This window comes from Schistocerca nitens, chromosome 9 (assembly GCF_023898315.1).
Source record: "Schistocerca nitens isolate TAMUIC-IGC-003100 chromosome 9, iqSchNite1.1, whole genome shotgun sequence".
Lineage (NCBI taxonomy): Eukaryota > Metazoa > Arthropoda > Insecta > Orthoptera > Acrididae > Schistocerca > Schistocerca nitens.
In genome coordinates this window covers 338,959,981-338,981,035 of record NC_064622.1, presented here as the reverse complement: position 1 = coordinate 338,981,035, position 21,055 = coordinate 338,959,981, and the positions used below count along the sequence as shown (strand labels likewise).

The 21,055-nt window shown below is 41.7% G+C and overlaps 1 long non-coding RNA gene across 1 annotated transcript in view; it reads left to right on the top strand.

The window, feature by feature from the left end:
* Positions 1-21,055, top strand: part of LOC126203988 (uncharacterized) — a 214,812-nt gene that overhangs the window by 39,529 nt on the left and 154,228 nt on the right. The window contains exon 2 of the long non-coding RNA XR_007540440.1: positions 1,941-2,018. This is a non-coding gene — a long non-coding RNA (uncharacterized LOC126203988). The remainder of the gene's footprint in view (positions 1-1,940; positions 2,019-21,055) is intronic.

Genomic DNA, 21,055 nt, shown 5'->3' with positions numbered 1-21,055 from the left:
ACTTGTTTATAAATATGTAAATTTTGAAGCTAAGTGTTTCAACAATTTGTATTCCTGATTAATTAGATTGACTTACCGATCTTTTTTTCCTAAGACGCGATCATTGTCAAAGTAAAACAAACAATTTCCTAAAGTACACTGCTTCCCAGGTCATTCTCTTTAGATATGTAGTGGTCGCAAACAGATACTTTTCTTTCCTTTGCCAATTTATGAAGTTAATATTCTGTAGTTCTGCGAGAATAAATATCAAGGATAAAAATCTGATGAATATTCCTTCACCTACGGGTTTTATTTGCCGACATTTGGGCTTACAAAATAGTACTGTAATACCTGATATACGACCTATTTCGTTGCAGTCTACAGCCATATTCAAAATTTTATTATCATTTAAAAGCTAGTTATGTTCCCACTCATGAAATATATGGTCGGTACATAGTTATTGGATATAGATTGAGTGCTAACATAATTTTGAATCACTCTGTATAAATCACGAGTCAGTGAGTCATGTGCACTGGAGGCTATCAGCTTCCGGCATAGGGAAGGAAGACATTCTGTAATCTATGTGTCAAAATCCCTGTGAGAGCTATACTATGATGGCAGTCTGCCTCGAACGCTGTTTCTCTAAATTTACCCATCAAAGCTTCACAAGGATTGGTCGCGCTTCCTTTTTTATACGATGCACTGCACGTTTAAAGCATAAATTTACTATCTGATTGCAGTTCCAAACTTTCCCTTCTAACTGCTTTTCAGTATGAAGTCGCTTATTGTAAGATTCAGTAGCAACTGCCCCTTCATGTTATAAGAGTTTACGAGGGGAATCTCTTCTCTTCACACGTTGTCCTCTCACATCAGGTCTTACAAAATTCCGCAACACAGCACTAAAAATGCTTCCAGTTTCCTGTTCTACAATTTTCACATTGTCTGTGCTTCCGTTGCCGGAAATGATTTACTCAAAACTTGATGTTCAGGACAATTTTTCGTAAATATCTAAATAGAAGCATTCTCGTCTCCTGCGGGTCTGTTTATTATAAACCCAATGCTTCATCAACTTTTTGCCCCAGTTTCCGCACTTTTTTTTTGCAATAGCAGTTACATTTGTGACTTCTATCCATCTCTACTACAATAATCTTCAGACCGTCCAGTCTTGTTCCCAATTCTGTGAAAAGCATGTAGATCACGAAGTTTATGTGATTCCTCAAATTGAGAGTATGTGGTACATGAATCTGCAAAGTGCCTATACACGATAAAACAAAGAGACTGAAACATTTTTTAACAAACTTTTGGCTCAACACTCATATTCTATATATACTAATTTTTATATCAATTGAAATGCAGCAACTATTTGGAGCAATCGAACACACTTTATAATGTCTTGATGGTTGCTGAAGAGTAGGTGAGAGTGATGTACCTAAAGCATATTGTGCCTAGGAACACGATTTGTGGTAGGTATTTCAGCTGTTTGGGATAAATTGTTAATTCTTCAGTTGCAGAAGTGTTCCTTGAATCAAAAGAAAATCTTTCACCGAAGAACTCGCAAATGAACGGCATTTCCATAATCCCTCAACAAGTCTACCAGTCTTGAAAATGGAAATTTTTGTTTTTTTTCCAATAACTTATATTTCAAAATGTATTTTTTTAACTGGTTATTGGTAATACTTCTGTTTAAAGTGATTAAACTTACTGATAATTGGTGTTTTAGAATAGCGATGTAACAGATGAACTATTAAACTCAGTGCTGAGAACACTTTCTCGTTTGCAAACCCTTTAAATTTCAGTAGAATATTTCTTTCTAGGCATATGACGATGTTTGACGCTGGTACATGTTTTCGTATTTAGGAAAACCTTAATTTTCCTCGGTAGTTTTTGTAAGTTCAGAGAAAGACTACAGCACATAAAATGTCAAAAATAAAAGAAGAAAATATGTTAAACATCTGTTACAGGACTGGCTAGAGGCGAAAGTTCAGAAGACGTCACGTCAAAACTGAGGAACTGAAACTGGAATTGAACCAGAACTTAAGGTAGGAGACAATAGCGCTTATCTTTGACTGGAAATCGAGAGCAGGGGGAAAAGTGACTGTTGTATTGCACTCTTTTTTTTTAATTTTCATAAAAGTAGAAACCGCTCTAGTACCCTACGTGGCTGACAAAACCATTGCTTTAGTTTACACCGTACTCAAGAACACGACATCACTGTATGGACGATGCGTATTGCTCATCAAAAAAATTTTCTTATGCGTTCAACCTACAACTCACTGTAACTATATGAAAGAATGACTATCGTGCTTTATGAGAGCGTTATGGCTGTGTATAACAATTTTCGTCATGTTGATTATGACGACAATTTCCACCATACATGTCAGAGGGGAAATTCTATATACTGTAGGCAGAAAGCTCAATAAGAATAATATCAAGCTCATCGACCTAAGTACTTTCGTGTTTTCGATCGTCCAAAACTATCAGAAACAAAAGCCAGGTGTTGTTATGATCCACAGCGTTTGATAATCTCCCGGACAAGTAAATGTGCGGTCACTGTTGCTTCAATTTGATCTTTAACAAGAAGCGCAAGGCTTTTCTGGTGAGATGTTTTTGTCGAAATAAGACCGAGTGATAATCTAAAATATTGCTGGCTGAATGGATGACTACAAGTATCTGTTTTCACCGCTGCTGTCTGGAACACGCGTAAGCACTACGAAAGAACAAGATAGGTTGTGCCATTGTAGATAGCTGTCAGCTTTGTCCTCTGTCTCAGTTCAGTTCAACAGTTTAGGCATCTACTGCATACATTTGCAATGAGAGTCAAAGTGTTGAGAAATAGAGAAATAAGGCAAAATGATGATTACTCCTGTGACTGCTACGATATTGGTAACTTTTGGTGTCACAAATTCAGAGTCACTACGAACGTAAATGAATAAATTGACTAATCAGCCACTTTCATGGATACACTTACGTTTTTATATCTTTCAGCTGTTTGTCTCTTCTGAACACGCAGATCCACTTTTTCTCTTTAGGTTCACAGCTTATGTGAGGTTGTTTCAGTATCATGTTTCCAATGAATAAAGTAACTACAAAGAGTTTTGGGGGTGAATACTTTTCTTTCTCACTTATAAATATAAAGGAAAAATGATAGGGAAAATATGGCAGACATCAATGTTGGTAACTAAAAATCTGTATCACACCATGACACTTGTATCTATAGACATATAACCGGTGGCAGGCATGGTGTCTCAACCTGCACTTGTCATAAGTCTTCACCTTCAACCAAGGAAGCTACTTTTTAAGCACTCACTCATTATGTTATCAGTAGAGAGTAGAATCCCTTAAGTCAATTGCTGTTCTGTATACAGTCAACATACCCTGTATTTCAGCTTACTTTGTAACTATTTTTAGTGATTTATAATATAAAAGGAAGTTCCCCAAATATGTAGGTTCTGCATGAGTGCACAGTGTGTTTACAAGATTCTTGTTGAAATTGGTAAGCAGTTGCATAAAAGTTCTAAAAGCATAAGAGATACCAAAATAATGATTATTTTACAAAAAAGAAAACAAAACAAATGGAATAAAATTGTTATGTATATCACATGATAGAATTTGATCTGAGGAATATGTGTCTGAAGTCAAATTACGTGAAGACACAGTAAGAATTAAATTACGGTCGTCCAGAGAAACTAGGGATCTGAGCGAAGTATTGTGACCTCTCACTTCAGTTAATTTAGTTTCATTGCTTTAGTAGGCTTTGTACGCCTCACGTAAGTCTCTCGTACTGTGAATAAAAGGTGTTTCTGGCTGTCAAAAAATGTTATCAACATAAGACTGTTACCAACGTTGACTGTTAGAGGTTAACAGGAAGCAAAAATATGAAACGCATGGTGGCAACTGATACATACACAGCAGTGTGAAGTACATGGGAGAGAATACATCGCATCGTATCATTTATCAGGGCTTCTTCCCATTCCATTCATGTATGGAGCAGCCGAAGAATGATTGCTCCAACACTTACGTGCATGGCGAAATCAGTCTGTCCTTGTCTCCGACATAGGTATGGGAGTGATACGTGGTGGATTGTAGCATATTTCTAGACTCTTCACATCGAAAAGGTTTTTAAACTTTCTGAGTTTCAGTGGACAATTTCCGTCTATCTAAAAGTGTTCGGAAACTAAGGTTTTGCAGTTTTTCCGTAACGATCTACAACGAGCGAAACAAACTTGTACCAGTTCATTGTCCCCTTTAATGTCTAAATGGTACCGGTCTGACACACTTGAGCAGTATTCTAGGACGTGTTGGAGGAGTACTTTTTAAAAAATCTGCTTTGTGGTGTAATTGGTGTCAGCTCTTTGTTCGTTCAGATCAAATTTTCACGTGTTAATCACGGGGTCTCATGTAATACGAGTTCACTTTTGACAACATCGGTTGTAGAAAGTAAACTCGTATTGCATCAGACCCCGTGATTAACGCGTGAAAATTTGATCTGAACGAACAAAGAGTTTTGAGTCAGAATGAAGGGCTTGATTTTAATTTTTCGAATGTTTAAAGCGGTGAATTCTTGAGCATTATACGAGCGCTTACTGAATTATAACGCCTCCTAATTTATTGTGAGAAAACTCTCAAAGCTTTTTAAATAAAAGAAACGTTATTAACATCCTACATCTTTATTCTTGACGCCTCCATATTTATTTCTCAACGTACTCACTCTGGCGACGAACACATATCTCCGAACGAGGGACTAGTTTGTTGAAACTGTAGATGGTTTAATTTTGTTGACTGAGCGTCAAATTATTTTTTCGGTGCATCACTTCGTTCCTCTCAAAGTGAAGTTCTCGAAGGTGTTCCTTAAGTTTCAGAAACAGATGGAAATCGGATGGAGCCAAGTCGAATTGTACGATGGATGATCGATGACAGCCGGCCGGAGTGGCCGAGCGGTTCTAGGCACTACACTCTGGAACCGCGCGACGCTGCGGCCGCAGGTTCGAATCCTGCCTCGGGCATGTGTGTGTATAACGTCCTTAGGTTGGTTAGGTTTAAGTAGTTCTAAGTTCTAAGGCACTGATGACCTCTCATAGTGCTCAGAGCCATTTGAACCATGTGATCGATGACAGTGAAGCCAAGGCGTCAGACTGCTGCAGATTTCGCAGCACTCGTAAGTTTTGTGACACTCACTTGCGGAAGGAGAGGGTGTTCTGTGTGTGGACGAACTCTTTGAATTCTAAACTGGATTACAGAACGCAGTTTCTCACGCACCGACAGAGTTACGGTAATCCGTCGGCACACGGGACAAATTAGCTAACGTTGACGTGGCACTCTACGAGTTTTATAACGTCGCTTCCTGCTACTTCTCATTGAGGAACTATTTTGCCACGTGAAACACCAAATTAGTTCTGCGATATTTCGATAACGTGGCACGTAAAGTAAAACCTATGGGAAGCTAGAACGATCCCTATACTATAAGCAGAAAGCTAGACGCCATATTGTATTCGTCATGTTCAGTAAAAGTACGTATCTTGTGGATTTTATGTTGCACTTTATTATATACGTTACACTCCATGGGTGTATGCTGTTTCTAGTCTCCCGCATATTGAATGTCTCGAGAACGAATCGTTAGAGGTCATACTTGAGGTTAATGAATTTTCTTATTTAGTTATTTTCGCGTTATATTTCGTGTACTACGAGAATAAGCGTTTTGAGACCACGAGTCCGCAGCTCGTGGTCGTGCGGTAGCGTTCTCGCTTCCCACGCCCGGGTTCCGGGGTTCGATTCCCGGCGGGGTCAGGGATTTTCTCTGCCTCGTGATGACTGGGTGTCGTGTGCTGTCCTTAGGTTAGTTAGGTTTAAGTAGTTCTTAGTTCTAGGGGACTGATGACCATAGATGTTAAGTCCCATAGTGCTCAGAGCCATTTTTTTGAGACCACGACTCATCGAAGATTTATGAAAACGTGTCATTTTTGTTAGGATTTGTTATAGTTAAATGTCAAATAACATTTCGGGGATTAAAGCCTTAAGAAGGTTATAACATAAAATATCCGGGCGATAGAAGCTTGGTGTAAACATAGCGTAGTTAGTTGAGGTGCCGCCATCCGGAACTGAAGGTGGATCAGAAGGGGGTGTGCACCCCACTGTATCCAGGTTTTCTTCCGTCTTCGCATTTTCTAAAAGGTTGTGAGAGTTTCCAATGAAACTGATGGAAATAATTTCTGAAATATTTGGTGTTAGGTAAATGTGAGTGTGGTCTCTGTCCATAGTCAGTTTGTACAGTTTTGGTGAACTTTTATAATCTGATGTACTTCCGAAGTGAACATGTATCTTTAGTTTTTGTCTTATTACCCGTTCACATATACTGAAATTTTTATTTATGTACGTCACAGACTGAATAATAAGACTAGCATGTGGTCAATAAAGGAAATTTGCGTTTTAATAGAGCTAACGTAGGAATTTTACGTGCGTCCATTTCAGTCAAACTGTATGGTTTGACAGCCAAATTAGGTCGACAACTGCCTCTGGTGAGCGCTCAGAGGAACAGTCAAGCCAACCAGCTCGTGGCGTGTGCCGACGGCGCTGTGCGACATGATCTGGCACATCACGTATGCGTGCACGTCAACGTGAGCTGCCTAGCACTGTGTGACAACAGTCTTACACACCGCCGTGTTATACGCCACAATTCGAGGCCCTTTAGAGCAGAAGGCTACGATGTTGTAAGGTGGCTATAATTTCGCACCTTACAAGAACTCATCCACATACTTTGCCGTGATCTACAAACACAATTAGGTATCATTTGATAGGTTGTACATCGTATATACGAATACATAATGGAGAAATTGTCACATACGTCTTATTTCATTTAAGGTGACGGAGTGTCTTTATTATAAAAACGGCGCAATGAATGATTGCCTATACTAGTAGATGTTGGAACGCCAGTGGAGATGAAACGGCAGGCAGAACTCAAGCTTTGGGTGGAAGGCCTGCACAGGTGTTGGTCCTGCTTAGACACAGGATGTAGCTAGACGGACGTCGTGGCACCTGAGCTCTGGAGCACAATAGGGTGACGGCTGGCCGCTGTTGTAGTAGGGGCCGGAAGGATAACCGGATAATACTTCCGAACGCTGAAATTCTGGGACGCAGGTGAGAGGAACGAAGAAGCGGCACCTCGGAAAACACACAGGCTGGGCTATTTCCAAGGATTTTTACTCATAAGCGTACCATTGTACGAGTATAGGTTTTTCCGCGCAAACTTTCCGCTCTGGACGACAAAAGACTAAAATATGGTTAGTCGGCATTCGGAATAATCTGTAGAGAGGGAGAATATTCCGTGGTTTCGCGAATATGATTCGTTTTCGGAATTACGATGGTGGGAGGCCAAGCCTTGCTGGGAAGCCAGACGAGGTCTTCCGTTGTGACGGCCCGTGTGTGACAGTCGTTCGATATTAGCTAACGTTGGTTCAGACGGACTTGCTGTCTTTGCTCTCAGTAGAGTTTACAGTTACAACAGCTAGGAACTGTACTGTTGCGAACCTATATGATTCTGGACTTCACCTCTGGGTTGGAGGTCGTCGTTGAGTCGCAGCGTTCAGTAATTGAGAGCACTTCCTATGCCTATACCTACGTTGTTATCTGAACTCCGTTCTTGTGGCTGGGAGTTCGCGTTTCTCGTCTGTAGAACATAGAGAGGAGAAGACAGTGTTAGAGTATATTAGTCAGTGTCTTCTAGTGTTTGGTTCTTACATGATGTCTGTCATTTCGCGTTATTGATATTAGACAGCGCAGTCATAAAAGGGGACAGAGTTGGGAAATTGATCAGTAATTTACTTAGGAACTGTAAACTTTGTAATATGAAGTTTTTTTTAAATCTGCAATAAATATATAAACAGGAACAACGTTTATCATTTAGTAGGATTAGTGTCTTCATCATTCATTTATGTTTAGATTGTAATTTATACAGGGTGTTACAAAAAGGTACGGCCAAACTTTCAGGAAACATTCCTCACACATAAATAAACAAAAGATGTTATGTGGACATGTGTCCGGAAACGCTTAATTTCCATGTTATAGCCCATTTCAGTTTCGTCAGTATGTACTGTACTTCCTCGATTCACCACCATGATTTCATACGGGATACTCTACCTGTGCTGCTCGAACATGTGCCTTTACAAGTACGATACAATACGTGGTTCATGCACGATGGAGCTCCTGCACATTTCAGTCGAAGTGTTCGTACGCTTCTCAACAACAGATTCGGTGACCGATGGATTGGTAGAGACGGACCAATTCCATGGCCTCCACGCTCTCCTGACCTCAACACTCTTGACTTTCATTTATGGGGGCATTTGAAAGCTCTTGTCTACGTAACGCCGGTACCAAATGTAAAGACTCTTCGTGCTCGTATTGTGGACGGCTGTGATACAATACGCCATTCTCCAGGGCTGCATCAGCGCATCAAGGATTCCATGCGACGGAGGGTGGATGTTCTACAGATAACGTCCTCGCTAACGGAGGACATTTTGAACATTTCCTGTAACAAAGTGTTTGAAGTCACGCTGGTACGTTCTGTTGCTGTGTGTTTCCATTCCAAGATTAATGTGATTTGAAGAAATAAAATGAGCTCTAACATGGAAAGTAAGGGTTTCCGGACACATGTCCACATAACATATTTTCTTTCTTTGTGTGTGAGGAATGTTTCCTGAAAGTTTGGCCGTACCTTTTTGTAACACCCTGTAGAGTCAAGAGATCCTACGATCTGCTTCAGGGGGTGGTCAGACAGATCCAAATCTTCATTTTAGCGTTTGTTATTTTCCGCTGCGCACATTCATTTTACACCCGCCCGAAGTAGCAACGTGGAATGTATATGTAGAGATGAGGAACAAAGGTGTGGGATGTTTATAACGTTTGTTTTGTTTAAAAAGCTTAAGAGGTTTTCACACAAAAGGCTCGGAGGCATTACTTTTCATGGCACCTTCGTATTACAGTGCTGCGTCGTACTACACTGATTCAGAATATTAATAGCGACGGGCGAACCGCGGCTAAAGGGCAGCTGAGGCGGTATGCGTGCTGCGCCGCACACACATTAGCTCGCGGGAGCGGCGGCCGGGCTGCCCGTGGATCGCGATTGCGCAAGTGCAGAGCGGCGCGCCGCCTCGCGGCTGACTGGCTGTGGCGGCGCCGGCTGGGTGCCGGGCCATCCGTCAGCTTTCTCCGGCCTCGACTCATCTTCCTGTGACAGGGGGCGGACCGCGCCGCGCGCCCACCGGCCATTCCCTTCTGAGGCATGCATGCTGGCCGACAAGGCTGGCCGCTCCCCTCGAAGCGTCTTGTTACTGTCTCCTGCTTCTTTTCTTACTGTATCCATTACAAACGATTGTAAATGAAAGGCATGGCATGTAATCGGAATTGCGAATACGAGCAAGCTTCAGCTGTATGAGGGAATGACAACAATGGAACTTTATGCCGTACCGCGACTCGAATTTGGATTTCCCGCTGTACGCGAGCAATCGTCTTAACCGCTTCGGCTATCCGTACACGGTTCACGATCAAACGTCCATACATTGTCGTTCCTGCGTGTAACCTACAATCGAACACGTTACGTAATTGCCGTACGCATGATAGTTATTCGTATTCGCTATTGCGAGCACGTTTCATATATACCGTAACGGCTGCAGTCACTGCAGTGCCTGGTCTTCGGACATTTTGGCGTTAGGAACTTGCTTATTAATAAGTGATGCTGTAAATGTTGGTTTACTGAAAAAATGCAACCTAACGCTAGATTGCGTACTTACGGCCATCCTATTCAAATGGCTCTGAGCACTATGGGACTTAGCTACTGTGGTCATTAGTTCCCTAGAACTTAGAACTACTTAAACCGAACGAACCTAAGGACATCACACACATCCATGCCCGAGGCAGGATTCGAACCTGCGACCGTAGCAGTCGCGCGGTTCCGGACTGCGCGCCTAGAACCGCTAGACCACCGCGGCCGGCCACGGCCATCCTGTGTGGCCGTTTTTTCGTACGACTTTAAAAGAGAGAGAGAGATTATTAATTGATCACCGATGCGTCGGTTCTCGATTGTGTTCAGGAGACGTACGGATTGATTGCGCGAATAATTGAACTTTTGACCCGAATTGCCTTCACACAATCAGAATCTTCGACGAAAATACCTAAGGGACCTATTTGAATATAAATATGGAAATGAAAGCAAATTAGCGGAATTCCGTAAGAGAAAGATTAACAGATCGGAAGCTGAACACATTAGTGATTTTCCAAATACAATCGAGGCACCGCGAGAAAGAGCGAACCTGTAACAAAGCTCATATAAAATTTGAACATCATTTTTGGTTAGTGAAAGAAAAGAATGAGAAGAAAATTGCTGCATCGTAAAATATTAATATATTTTGAACAAATTGGCTTTAAACTTCTAGACATTGACAAATACACAATAAATGCACGACTTACATCTGATATTTCTTTTGTAAATGGCGAAGCCCAATAATCGCTGCTTTGTCAGTCCGTTCCTTCTTAAAATTAAATGTCCTTGCGTCTGCGTAAGTACATTGTATCCCGAGTTACCGAAATGTTTGTTCGTCGTTTCACATAGTTTTTACACAAAATAAAAATACAACTTGTAGCAATGGTATGTAGTACGTCTTAACATGTCGGCGACCAAAAGTACAAGGTACAGTGAAGTCTCTAGAATATTTCTTAACAAAAGACAGATTGTTCTGTCTTCTGTTGCGCAGCTTCTTGGTATCAAGCGCTGCGGCAATGATTTTAAGTATCTGTGCCCAGCGGGTCATAGTGTTTATTTAGAGTATTTAAAGGCTGGACGCGCGTTTTGCTACAGGCGGACATTAAGAAAAATATTTCATCTCTTTACTCTCGCGCTGTGATGCTTAGCATCTTTACGAACTACAGCTCGGTGGCTGTCCTTTTCCTTAATGACAAATATCTCACATGCAAAGTAGATGAAATCCAATAATATTACAACATGCAGGCATGTCCGAGGGAAGACTCAACCGTTCTTAACAACACACACACTGCAATGTCGTATAAATGAAAAGGACAAAACTGTGGAAGTTTTACAGTTCTTATTTATCATCTTATCTGGTTTCCACCTTTCAAGGGCGCCATAAGAATACATCTGACAATCAAATTCAAAGAGAACACAGTACTTGTGTAACATTTAAAAAGTATCATACATGGACATTGAGATAGTCTAATACACACACTCGCGACGCTCTCTGATGTGACATTTGTTGCAATTTGACAGATAAAGTGACACTAATCCTCCAATTATTGAGAAATCAAAAAGTCACAAGCGTCATAAGGATAATGTACGTTTTAAATTATTTTTCTGTTTAATTCACGATATAATTATTATATTTTTGCTTTACACGCACTAATAAATTACCAAGACACATGAGTTATCATAAAATAAACATAACAGCAGCCTGATCTCACTGATTACGTGACATAAGTTACAACTTACTCATGAGGGAAAACTTTTGAATATGTGTATAATTGCAGCTTACTCCGCTGACAGCAAGAGAATATAAATACATATCTCTTGTATGCGAAGCATAAATTTCTGTTCTCTGTTCTTACTATGTTAGACATTTTTATGGAGTCTAATGACTCTCCCATTCTTAGACTTCATTCAACTTTCTAATACACAAATGTATTTGTAAATATAATTAATTTTGCTTCAAAGCAATTGTGGTGAAGGTTCTTGCCGTCTGTCGCTGACACGTAGCATCAATTGTGGAATTCGTTTTTTCTTTGTTGTTGCTATTGACATTGTATTATGACGTCTGTGCGATGTTCTCTTGTGCTACAGGTGTGGTGGCTTATTTAGTACGTTAAATAAGGTAATTATTACATTTCACACAGTTTTCACACGTTAATCATTCTGTACGTTACGAGAAAGTTGTAAATAAACTGTTCTGTAATGTATCGCTTCGTACATGCAAGGGGACTTGGGAAACTAAAGAATCGCAAAAATGGTGTCATTTTTTACCGTCGATTTTTGTGGCAAAACATACAAGCTCTGTTGTACAAACTATGTTACAAACCAACATAAATAAACATTATTCGCACTCAACTGATATTGTATTCATAATGTAGCTTGCCGCCGGCCGCGGTGGTCTCGCGGTTCTAGGCGCGCAGTCTGGAACCGTGCGACTGCTACGGTCGCAGGTTCGAATCCTGCCTCGGGCGTGGATGTGTGTGTTGTCCTTAGGTTAGTTAGGTTTAAGTAGTTCTAAGTTTTAGGGGACTAATGACCACAGATGTTAAGTCCCATAGTGCTCAGAGCCATTTGAACCATTTTGTAGCTTGCCGGTCACTTAGAGCGCTGCTATCTCACTGAGTAACCAAAAAACAAGGCGAGTATCGCGGCTCTTATTTTAGACTACGCTGTAAACCATGGAGGTATAATAAAGGCACCTGTCATGATGTCACAGACCTGAAGACGACGTTCACCGTGCTACTTGCATCGATCATTAGTTTCTGGTGGAAGCGTTTTCACCAAAAGTACCAGCTCGGGTCATTTACAGCTGTACTAATCAGTCTGATTGCAGTCTAAAGTGAGCTCGTTCAAACGATATTTTCTATTACTAACATGAATTTTGGATGCACTTTTACCCCAGTGGTTTTATTTTTGTCATTTAACTTTAGTTTTCCCATCAGTTCAACTCGAAAGGTCTCTTTGTAATGGCTGTGAAAAGGAAAGATTGGAAACCGACAAAACACAGCATAATGTGTTCAAAGTATTTTCGGTAAGAGGACACAGTTCGAACATAGGTTTCGTCACACTGTATTAGGAAAATAGTGAAAGGTGAAAACAGTTTTTTCATATCACATAATTCTCTTCTCCGTTATTCTAAATGTGTAACAGAAAGAGTGTTACATTAACGAGACGAAATGCCTCGCGTTACTGTATTAAATATGTATTTAAATCCAGAAAAAGTTTGAGTATGCGTTTCTGACTTTAACGATATCTGTTTTGAACAACTGCTGCGTGCACACGACCGTAATGAAAGGCAAAGAGCATTTGTAATAGGTAGTCTGCTAATTATTTGGGGCATGTAATATGGCGGCGCCGATTTCAGAGCAACGAATGGAGTATACAATCACGTCGTATACATAGAGAAAATATTATCTTTTACAGTGTAGCAATACCGTAATTTAAAAATCTTTAAGCTAAACCGAAAGTAAATATAGTAAGAGTAAATCAAAATACATTTAACGCTATGTGTGTATTTGTGTGTGTTTGCGCAAGGATCAGGTGGCAGGGGAGGAGAACTACTTCAATACCAGCGAAGATGTACATGTACTTTCGGTTACGATTGGCAGAGATATCTGTGACTCTGTTGCTGTATCACTTTTCAATCTATTTTCCAGTACTCTTGTCTTGGATTTATTTTATTCTATTCATATGCTTCATTGTATTTATATTGCAATAAAGGCAACTATGTTATTTTACAACTTCCACATCTTCTTTTTGGACGAATGTAATTATTTACTCATATTTTCAACTACGTTGCTATTACTCTGCTAAACACGATATTTACCCAATGTTTGCACTTTAGTCTCGATATTTATTATCTTTTTCAATGTTGTAGAAAAGTACTGTCGGTTCTTAGATGACGGTAGTCCATGTTAAAAGACAGCATTGTAAACCGAAAATGGCTTACCGAAATAAGTTAGTAGTATACAACATCCATGACTTTGTGAGCTTCGTGTATAATTATGTATTTGTCCTATCAATGAGCGACGCAAGACTCAATTACAAATACGTAACTACTACGTAAGACATTTTACAGTTCGAGGCGAAGGAGAATCCTTAAAAATATTCACGATTTACAGTACCATGACATTTACATAACAAGCGAAGGAAAATTGACGTCTTTATGCCTCAGTACGCACCGTGAATTCCCTGATGTTATCATTACGACTCATACGTGATGTATATGAGGGCTCAACGAAAAGTAATGCATCTACTTTCGTGACTAGCGGATGGAAACACTGATATGCTGCGTGCACTCTCCACAGTTTCAGGGGGCTCAGAGCCGTCTCAGTGAAAGGTTGGGTTTTTACATTGTGAATAACGGAAGCGCGCAGTTTACGATTCACCAGCTGTCCGAACGAATGTTTCATTTAATTTAAAAACGCAATAGGTTTAGAGAAGATGTGACCCCATTACCAAGTTCTGTAAACAAAGGATATCTAAATCATTATTTCTCTTTATTTCACAAAGTAACATACTTATAACGAATACCTATGTTCCCCATGTAGTGTTACGTGCGTTAAATGTGTTATGCTACTACGCACAGTCGAAACAAGCCATCTGCAAACACGTATTGTGAAACATTTACAAGAGTCTCCAGTTTACTTTAGTGGTAACGCTTAAAACTCTTAAACAACGCCGCGCGGAGTGACCGCGCTGTTTGAGGCGCCATGCACGTATTGCACGGTCCCTCCCGCCGGAGGATTGAGCCCTCCCTCGGGCATGGGTGCGTGTGCTGTTCTTAGCACGAGTTAGTCTAAGTTAGTTTAAGTGGTGTGTAAGTCTAGGGACCGCTCACCTCAGCTGTTTGGTTCTTCAGGACTTCGTACACACATTCCTTAACAGCTTTGTTCACTGACTAACTGACGTCTACTGCGATTCACCTGCCAAAGATTGCAACAGACTCTTACGTATATATCACGGCCAATCTACCAAGACAAATACTGATAAGATTTGACAGAGTAATAAATTTCTCATATAAACACTTCAAAAAAAGTTTTGCATCGCCCTAGTTCCCAGAACTCCTGAAGATAGACTTAGATTGTGGATACAGTATCGCCGACACAGTCCTTTTGACTGTTAACAGATGTCACTAAACCCGCCCAAAGATGTAAGCAACCATGCATGAGCAGTGCCTATTAGACGGAGGGGGTCCGACAGCCGATCAGTTCCAGTCATTCCGCCAGGAAGGAGGCACAGGGCTCGTGTTGTCTGTAGTTCAATCATGCGTAGACGGTCAAAGCTGCTGTTTGATCGCGTCCGCATTGTTACTTTGTGCCAAGAAGGGCTCTCAACAAGGGAAGTGTCCAGGGGTCTCGCAGTGAACCAAAGCGACGTTGTTCAGACGTGGAGGAGATACAGAGAGAGACAGGAACTGTCGATGACATGCCTCGCTCACGTCGCCCAAGGCCTACTACTGCAGTGGATGGCGCTACCTACGGATTATGGCTCAGAGAAACCCTGACAGCAACGTCACCACGTTCAATAATGCTTTTCGTACAGCCACAAGACGTCGTGTTATGACTCAAACTATGCGCAGTAGGCTGCATGATGCGGAACTTCAATCCCAACATCCATGGCGAGGTCCATCTTTGCAATCACGACACCATGCAGCGCGGTACAGATGGGCGCAGTAACATGCCGAATGGACCGCTCAGGTATGGCATCACGTGCTCTTCACCGATGAGTGTCGCATATGCCTTCAACCAGACAATCGTGTTTGGAGGCAAGCCGGTCAGGCTGAACGCCTTAGACACACTGTCCAGCGAGTGCAGCAAGGTGGAGGTTCCCTGCTGTTTCGGGGTGGCATTATATGGGGCCGACGTACGCCGCTAGTGGTCATGGAAGGCGCCCTAAGGGCTGTACGATACGTGAATGCCATCCTGCAACCGATAGCGCAATCATATTGGCAGCATATTGGCGAGGCACTTGTCTTCATGGACGACATACTTGTGAATGACTTCCTTCAGGATAATGACATCGCTCGACTAGAGTGGCGAGCATGTTCTTCAGACATGAACCCTATCGAACATGCCTGGGATAGATTGAAAAGGGCTTTTTATAGACGACGTGACCCACCAACCACTGTGAAGGATCTAAACCGAATCGCCGTTGAAGAGTGGGACAATCTAGACCAACAGCGCCTTGATGAACTTTTGGATAGTATGCCACGGCGAATACAGGCATGCATAAATGCAAGAGGATGTGCTACTGGGTATTAGAGGTACCAGTGTGTGCAGCAACCTGGACCACCACCTCTGAAGATCTCGCTGTATGGTTGTAGAACATGCAGTGTGTGGTTTTCATGTGCAATAAAAAAGGCGGAAATGATGTTTATGTTGATCTCTATTCCAATTTTCTGTACAGGTTCTGGAACTCTTGGAATCGAGGTGATGCAACACTTTTTTTGATGTGTGTATATTCCTACACACAAAACCTTGACAGCTATCTGAATGCCAATGATTAATTGTTGGATTCGTCACGTCTTTGGGGACTGTTGTGTGTGTTTTAAACATACCAGGGATTTATTCAGCTAAAACTTCCGGGCTGGGAGGCTGTGGTCGATGTAGCCGGACGACCTCAAAAGATGTCTCCTGCAGTGACTGAAGACAACACCGGCAGTGAAAGCCTACATTGTATCATTATACCAGGGTTTGTTGAAAATGTAGTGCTGGCGTAAGACCTCTCTTACACGTTTTGTAAGCACGTAGCATAATCTGTACTCTAAAGTTGTCCTCACACGAGATGAGGCAGCTAACGTCAACCTGGACGTGGACGGGATGTCCTACCACACGAGAGAGAACGCGAGGCCCACGACAAAGACAGGCCGCGGCGCTTACGTCACAGCACGTGACACTGCAGCTATTAAGAGTGGCAGCAACCGTCTCTAGCGGGGAGCGAGTAACTACTTGAGGAGTTTAATAATCCTTTACTACATGTTTAAATGCATGCAAGTTCTCCACAGCACACGACAAAATTAAGACCTTTAGTGGGTACCTTTTTATTTAAGTATTGATTTCCTTGGGCCTTGCACGACGGCGAGCTTTCACGAAGTGTGGCGGAGAAGCCAATTAGTGTAACGCGGCCGTGTATCTCGTTGGGTCCGGACAGCGCCGCCGGCAGACGGGACCTGATGGTGAATGTGATCTGTGGCTCCGCGCTCTCCAGCGGCCGTCGTCGGCTTCATTTGGCTCGCAAACCACACAGCCTCTATACGGGAATGGACGCGCGTAAAGTGGCTGCCGTAACTCCGTTAGCGATTTTCGAAGAATGGCAGAGAAAATCATGACGAAGAGTCGGGTCAAGTCGATGGCGTGAACAGCGAGTTGCTGGTAGAGGAACATTACATGATGCTGTGAAACGGTATGAGATACATACGAGTAGAAATTATTCGGTAACTCAACTGCATTCCTCCCATTGCAATACAGTTAAGGTATAGTGTCTAATGTCAGTCTGCGGATTCTCGTGTTTCTTGTGTTACTTTGATTACCAGCGCTCTAAAATAAAGTATATATTTCAAGATCGAGATTCGTTTCATAATTTCATTCGAATGTAAGAGAAGATTTTTTAAAAGTTGCTCACCATCACTGAAAAGATATTTAACGGCAATATAGAAAAATGAGCAAGTCCATAAACCCAGAGATAGATACATATATTTTACAGGAAATTTCATAACACAAAAGAACTTGCAATGAGTAATTTGTAATTACGTTTTGGGATAGACTGGCCGTTACGTTAAGATTCCTGGCAACTAGGGACACACTCCAGTCGTTGCCTTCCCACCAAGAATTGCAGCAAACACGTTATTTACAATAAATCGAATTTTGAGATAATATTTCTATAAAATGAATATGAAAACCAGAAGATCTTTTAGAAATGAAAAGGTGAAAAAAATTGGAAGGAGGAGAACGCTAATTTGCTGCTTTCCTCTTTACGTGCCACGACGCAATCGACTGCGGTACATTTTGAAACAGGTGCATAGCCTTTGTACGTGATATACACTGTCTACCGACTGCACCTACAGATGTAATTATTAGATATATAATATGCAAATTGTATCAAAAAGACGCGATTTTGATAGATCACCATTGTGCCGTGGCAATGAAATGGTATTCTTCCGTAGCACACTAGTTACAAAACCAAAAACATCAACAACAGGAAGCCGTTACTTACTCATAGATACTTCCCTGTCATTTTGTTATAACAAATCGTATCTAAAAATAGGCGTTTTCGAGAGGACTTCGATTTCCTGACGCTTTGAAACAATTTATAAAAAAATGGTTCAAATGGTTCTAAGCACTATGGGACTTCTGAGGTCATCAGTCCCCTAGACTTAGAACTACTTAAACCTAACTAACCTAAGGACATCGCACACTTCTATGCCCGAGACAGGATCCGAACCTGAGACAATAGCAGCAGGGCGGTTCCGGACTACAGCACTTAGAACCGCTCGGTCACAGCGGCCGGCAACAATTTGTATCCTTATCAAGTAGTTTGTGAGGAAGGAAACCCACCAAATACGATGTTTAACGTCATGCAGCATGGTGACTCCTATATTCTGCTTGTGACGTCCCTCTCCACGAGGCAAATATCTAACATGCCAGATTCTTAAGTAATAGCATGTGCGGTTTTGTACGCACATAATGCAAATTTACGCATCACGTCAGATTATGCAAAGGATTCAATCCCCTTCATTAACGTCTTGAAGCCGGCCGGTGTGGCCGAGCGGTTCTAAGCGCTTCAGTCCGGAACCGCGCGACCGCTACGGTCGCAGGTTCGAATCCTGCCTCGGGCATGGGTGTGTGTGATGTCCTTAGGTTAGTTAGGTTTAAGTAGTTCTAAGTTCTAGGTGACTGATGACCTCAGTTGTTAAGTCCCATAGTGCTCAGAGCCATTTCTACCATTTGAACCATTAACGTCTTGAGCGCCCAGTACCCGCGGAAATGATGCCAGAGAGTATCTGCAGCTTGGAGGTTTAGGAAACCGACAATCCAGGACAGTTATCGAGAAGAGCAACTTTCCCTTCTTGATATATTCAGGAAAGCGCAGACGTTTACGAACTTGGTACTTTTTCCTGAAACTGATTAGGAGAAAAATGGATTCCTTGGTGTGATTAGGCGTAAGTCAGGGTGAGATGAGGACCTGTGGTCATCACTAGTAGATTCTGGAGTAGGATCTGGTTTAGAGACCAAATGTAACAATTTCTGTCTCATATACGCCAGAGCAAGGAACCTGTATTATAACTGATAACAAAAATTGATTTCAGGTCAACACCCAGTCTCTGAATCGATTGTTTTGTATTTATCTCCATACGTTTGTCACATTCTCACTCTGAGATGCTGCAGCTGAATAATTGTTAGATGTAGAATTTGACATAAAATGACAGCTCGGAGAGGGGTCATAATTATGATCTGCATAATTTTTTATTGACGAGGGTTGAGTGAAAAGTAGTCCCTCCAGTTTCGTAATTCTTCAACAGTTTTCACTTAAAACTTCCGCGTTGATAGGCCGTGGTTGATGTATAAAACTCTCGCTTGACGTTTCTTCTCCGACTACGGAGGACATGTCTCCCGCAGCAGGAGACGAAATGTCATTCGGCAGGTACTGGCTTGTTCCGTAGCCTCTTCTGTACAGCTCCAGTTGGCGGGACGCCTTAGTATTGAACGGTTGTGTTGTTACAGTGTAAAGTATGGAACCCTGCGCAGACGGTCGATCAATGCGATTTAAGCAACGTGCAGTCATTTAATTCTTGACAGCAGAACGAGATTCAACAGTGAATGAAAGCTGTTAATGGTGACTGTGTTGATGTGAGTACTGTGCGTCGTTGGGCTAGTAAGTTTAAAGATGTTGAGGCGGGAACATCTGACCTGCGTGACAAACAAGCAGTTGGACGTCCTGTGACAGCAACCACCGAGTTTCACAAGCAAAATGTTGACAGATAGATTCAGAGCGATCGCCATATCACTCAGAGAGAAAATGCAAGCACAATCGGCATTTCACAAGAACGTGTGGGTCACATTATTGCTTTGCTTGGCTATCGGAAGATCCGTGCACGATGGGTACCCCAGATAATTACTCCTGAAATGAAAGCGCACAGACTTGAAATTTACTAGGAACTCCTCTCGCGTTACGAGAATGAAGGAGACGCCTTTCTCCAATCAGTTGTGAGAGGAAACGAAACGTGGGTACACCATTGCACCCCGGAGAGGAAACTTCAGTTTATGGAATATCGACACAAAGACACCGTGACGGCTTCAGAAAACTTGTTCATCGTTGGCAGGAATGTATGCAATTGGCTGGTGATTATCTGGAAAAGTGAATATTGGTAATTAAAGATCACATTCAAAGGATTATTTCTGGGTTTCATTTATAAAAATGTTCCCATCCAGACCCAACTGACGAAGGTTGCGACATTACTTTTCATTCAACCCTCGTAATTCCCTTGAGTGCAATGTTTTTTTTGAACGGAATTACCATTCGGCCTTGCAATAGTCATCTTCAGAATCTACAGTTGAACTAAATAATAAAGAATTATTATGTACAACATTAAGAGGTTAAAAATAAAAGAAGTAATTGTAGTACAAACACAACACACTTCTTATGTCTACTGCATTGCCACAAGTCATGACTATGTAAAAATAACACGAGTCGCACAATTTATGCACGATCTTTGTTTTCGAAATTTTCTGATGTTGCCCCAAAACAGCGAAACGTGTCAAAGTATTGTTTCCCCTGCAACAAGCTTTTTCCTTTCGAAATATCAATTGTTATTACTTCGCTGCGGACTAAAGTTCAAAGATCAGCTACCCACCACATGCTACACACTGAAGAATGCACTCATTTTTCCTCAGACATATACACTATACGGGGGGCTGCAATAAATAATGAAACACATTTTTTCCTCAAAGCAGGTTGGTTTTGTTCAGGATTCCGATGCACCATATTATTCCTCCCCTCTTTTGGATAAAAATCCCTATTTTTCAACATAATCTCCGTTCAATCCGACGGTCTTACGCCCCTTTAGTGAGAAGGCCTTTATGCCTGCGTGGTACTACTCTACCGATCGAAATCGTAAGCCACGTCTTGCTCTGTCAATAACCATCCCGTCATCCACGTACTGCTTCCTGTGGAGAGCATCGTTCATTGAGCCAAACAGATGGAAGTCTTCTGTTGGACGTCGAGGAACCCAGGGGGCACACATCTTTGAGTACCCAACTGGTGGACAAGTTTGTCAGTACTACCAACTTATAAAATAACCCTTTCTTTTTTTTTAATAATTTGAATATTTAT